Below are 5,202 nucleotides of genomic sequence, written 5' to 3'. Positions count from 1 at the left end.
AAACTTGACATGAAGGTTGGCCATAACTAGTTAGTAACCACTGGTCATTTCAAGGTCATTCATTTGAAGGTCAAGGTCACTGTGACCTTGAATGTAAAAATGTTAAAGTTCTTATTTCATGGTATAACTTTGGTATGCTTGGACCTAGAGTCTTCAAACTTGACATGAAGGTTGGCCAGGATTAACAGATGACCACTGGTCATTTCAAGGTCATTCATTTGAAGGTGAAGGTCACTGTGACCTTCAATATAAAAATGTTAAAGTTGTTATAACTTTGGTATGCTTGGACCTAGAGTCTTGAAACTTGACATGAAGGTTGGCCAGAACTAGTAAGTAACCACTGGACATTTCAAGGTCATTCATTTGAAGGTCAAGGTCACTGTGACCTTGAATGTAAAAATGTTAAAGTTGTTATAACTTTGGTATGCTTGGACCTAGAGTCTTGAAACTTGACATGAAGGTTGGCCAGAACTAGTAAGTAACCACTGGACATTTCAAGGTCATTCATTTGAAGGTCAAGGCCAAGTGAAACCACAGACTATCATTCAAGCTTGGATCATATTTATGTGTCCAATCTATCTGCTAGAACTGGTGTGATAGAAACCTTTTGGAGTGATCATAAGGCTGTCTGGATTTCTGTGTAGGTATGTGAAAGCAAAACAATAAATAGTATTATTTCATCTAAGTTTATTTTCTTACATTTGATAATGAAATTGATGGAAACTTCAAACAATATGTTACTAATTTGCTAATAAAAAAATTGAGATCAAACTTTCCTAATTGTCAATTCAAGTTCATATTTGTGACCTTAAATGTTATTGTTGTTCATGTATATGCATGCATTCAAAACATAACACAAGGTTTGCTCATGCCTTGAAAAGTACTTACATTTCATTTTGACCTTTGAACAATATTTCAGTAATTTAAGTATTGCATTGACAAAAACACGAAAGGTACTTTCCTGTCATTTAAATCAAAAATCCGGCTTCAATGCGGTCATCTCCGACCGCGGAACTCTTGTTGAGTTATGGTATCGAACTACATGAACTTTGAAGGGAAGTTGCCCTTTACTCCGTGAAGATTTCAGTCTTAAAGACAGCATGATCACTGTCAACTGGGTCATGCGAGTTGTGTATCGTGTTATTTCTAAAAAGTTGACCCAGCATTTGTAAAAATATTGCAAGACATATGCATTTCCAGAAAGGAAATTCATTTCTGCGTTGAATAAGATCAAGATCGTGAAAATCGCTGCACAATTGATGAAGATATGGCTGTTCAAAGCGATGCACCCCGTATTGGGCTGATTTTGAGTTGCATACCTTGTTATATATATATATTTGATAGTGAAATATTTTTTTTCAGAAAAGTTAATTTTTCGTTATAATATGATTATTTATCATTCAAAATGATGTTTTCGCTAATTAATATCATAGCCACACGCTACCCACCTGTGATGTCGGCAATGGCGTCGTCTCCGAAGTTGTAAATTCCAAGGTTGTCATTTCCAATGTTTGCGTTGGTGTCGTCGCCGACGTTGTCATTTCCAATGTGGGAGTTAGCGTCGAGGTCAGCTATGGATTGTCTATTATACAGCGCAAGGTGTTGGGGTAGCTGCGTAAATCAACTTCGCGTCACACCATAGCGTCTCGTTCGCAACGTTAGTAGAAAGTGTGACGTCAAGTGCGTCGAATTCTGAACCCTAGCAGTCCGCTACATTGACCGTTAACCTAAGTGTAGTATTTGTGCACGGTGTCAGAAAAAGCGGTGTCGCGGGAAAAGGAACGGACGATTTAAAAGAGTTCCAGAACTTACCCCATCCGCCGCTGGTTTCCTCCGTAAACACTGTTCCGTAAGGAAAAAATACACCCGTGCTATATTTCACTGATACATCGATAGTATCGCTCTCGCCGACGTTCGAATAAATTAGGCCGTCAATACTGAGTGTCATCGCGACGTCGGCACACAGCGTCAGCTGTATCTGGTCGCCTTTGAACATGTGAAGCGACGAGTTGCCGGATGCGGCGGACCTCCATGGAGTTCGGGCACTTCCAGCTCCCCCTATGACATTTTCGAACTCGTACCGCTTTTTAACCTCCAGTCCAAACGCGTGGAACACGAGAGTTGTGCATAGTAATAACCGAATATCTGTATGCATTGTACCTATTGAAAATATATGTCAGTCTATTTAGTTTGAAAATGAAATGTTTTGGACAACTGATTTTGAGAGAGTGTTTATAGACCGCGTTTTTGAACACGACCAGTAATATAATGACACAAAGATATTAAAATGTTCAATACTTACACGTAGAATTCCTATTGCTTCACAGGCACTTATTCGAGTGTCGGAACCAAAGTGTTTGTTACCAACAGAACTCTCTTTTTTATAGCCGAATGACATAACCAGTTACGTCGACAGCTGTTCAGCCAATCGAAATCATCGGTCATGTTACCGTAAACGAATAATGGCCCATCAGGACCCGCCTTCTCAAGCAGAAATATATCGGAGCTACTGATCATTTTCTAACATCTGCAGAGATGATTAATCATATATTTTATTTAAATATAGATGTAACTATCTCATTAAAACACTACAAATGGTGCGAAAACATTCAGGATCCCTTCCAATTATGATAATTGGAAAACACGAATCAAGCTGTATTGGACCGTCTAATTGAAGCAATTGGATGATAGTTATTAGAGTGTTTTGTCTCTCTGATAATTATAAAACCTTTGAATTGACTTTAGTCTAGTTCTTCTTTCAGTTAACGTATTTTATTTGACTTGTGTGTTTGAACAGAACACCACGAACAGCAAAAAACGCTCCTAACACGCATGAACGATGGTATTTACATTTGCATATTCATACAATATCATAAATGTGATCACATTTCAAATCCACTTTAAAAATACATAATTAAACACTAACTGTTTTAAATAGATGCAAGCTTCAATCTACTGCTCTCTCAAATTTATAGCCAGCATCAATACATTTGGATACATGCTTACCATACCCTCAAATGTATTTAAACTGGATAAACTGGATATATTTTCTTTGATGACGTCATTAAATTGTTCCACTAGAATGGTAGTGCTAGTAAAACAGCTCGATAAAAAAGAGTAAGGCATTCGATATTTGTTAATGTCGTTTTGTATTTAGTTGATGCGTACATTGTACCTGTAAACAGGTATATAATACAATATATATATATAGGACCATATTTACTTGGGAAACGCGTTAATTATTGCTACAGAAGGTTGTTTAATCGAACTTTGTTTTGAGTAAGTAGCCTTCAAATTATAAGCTGTAACTAACATAAGTCGAAGAAGAAACAGCCTCCAGACTCAATATGTCAATGCGTATTCATCAGTTTACCTTAATTTTGGATCCCTTCAATAACGATGTAGTTTTGATTCACACAAAAAATTAAAGGGCATTTCCTCCGTAAATATTAATGAAATAGCTAATTCTAATAAGCTCTTGGTCCCTTGTTATTTTTAATCTACGTAAATGATATGTCAGCTGTTGTTAAACATAAATTACTCTTGTATGCTGATGATTCTGCCATTTAAATTTTGGATAAAAGTATATCTACGGTTGAGAAGATGCTTAGTGATGATCTAAAGCAAGTCAGTGAATGGTTAATTGACAACAAACTGTCATTGCACCTAGGTAAGACCGAATCAATCCTGTTTGGTTCACGGCAGAAACTCAGGTCACAATCCTTTCTAAATATTTCATGTGATGGAACACCCATTTCATCTACATCATCAGTCAAGTATTTAGGGGTTACAATTGATCAAAATTTGTCTTTTACTTCTATGGCAGAGTCAGTCATCAAGAAGGCCAATGCAAGGTTAAAGTTTTTATATCGAAAAAAGGAATTTTTATCCACAGATACTAGAAGGCTTCTAGTCATGTCTTTAATTCAGTGCCACTTTGACTTCAGTTGCTCTGTTTGGTACACTGGTTTAACTCAAATGTTAAAAAACAAGTTACAGGTCACCCAAAATAAACTTATCAGGTTCATATTAAATTTACATCCTAGGTCTCACATTGGTAAAGAACATTTTACTAGACTTAACTGGTTGCCCATTGAAAGTCGAGTAAACCAGATCACACTTTGTCATGTTTTTAAAATAAGCTCTAAGTTGGCTCCGCTATATATGGAAGATAATTTTACTCCAGTCAGTAATATTCACAATAAGAATACTAGGTTCAGAGTTAGAACACAGTCAGACTCTCCTAATACTGATCTAAACATGCATGATTGCAATAGGTTTGCCATTCCAAGGGTCAAGGGTTCTGGCAAAAAGTCATTTGCTTTCAATGGGTGTACTCTCTGGAACTATCTTCCCCAGCATATCAGAGATGCCAAAAGTATTCCATCTTTTAAACACAGTGTTAGGGAGCATTTTTTAAGCCAGATAGATTTTTAATGTGCATCTCTTTAAGATTTTTTACTGTTGATTTAACTTGAATGTCAATATAGATAGATTTATTGTGTCTTATCTAGTTGCTGTATGATTATTCTTTAGCTTGGCAAATAATTTTATGTTAATTTTTAAACACTTAAATTGTGATAACTTCTTAATAATTGTCTAGTCTAGAACTCATCAGAATATATTCTATGCATTTAGGTTAGTGTAACTTAAATATGTTACATGTCTTTCATTATTATTCACTGTGATATTACTATATACTGTGATATAAAACGTTGTCTCCTATGTCATACAATATTATAACTAAAGGACCACAATGGAAATAAGGGTTTAATTGCAAACCCTTTATTGTGCAATCCTTAACGTATAATGTTGATTGACATGGCTTTGTTTATACATGCAGGTTGTTTTTTATTACTTATTGTGTGTATATAACATGCTGCCATGTAAATCTATGCATTTTATGTTGAAATAAATCTATCTATCTATCTAGGGTTGAAACGTTTTATATGGCATATCGTTTTGCGTAAGGTGACTAAGTAACATATGTTACATTTCGTGTATAGCAGCATTTTCGTATTTATTTTATGACTAATGCATTCAGGTTCCCATATTGAACTGCGAGTGTTATGAAGTTTTGATAATCTTTCCTTAATGACAATCTTTACTCGGAATCACACACGAATCAAATGTTTTATGTGTAACCATATTAAAGTGTGGTCTTAATGAATGCTTAAACAGCGTACCAGGCCTGTAGTTAAG

The sequence above is a fragment of the Dreissena polymorpha genome, chromosome 3, assembly GCF_020536995.1.
Source record: "Dreissena polymorpha isolate Duluth1 chromosome 3, UMN_Dpol_1.0, whole genome shotgun sequence".
Lineage (NCBI taxonomy): Eukaryota > Metazoa > Mollusca > Bivalvia > Myida > Dreissenidae > Dreissena > Dreissena polymorpha.
Note: the sequence above shows the minus strand (reverse complement) of the source record.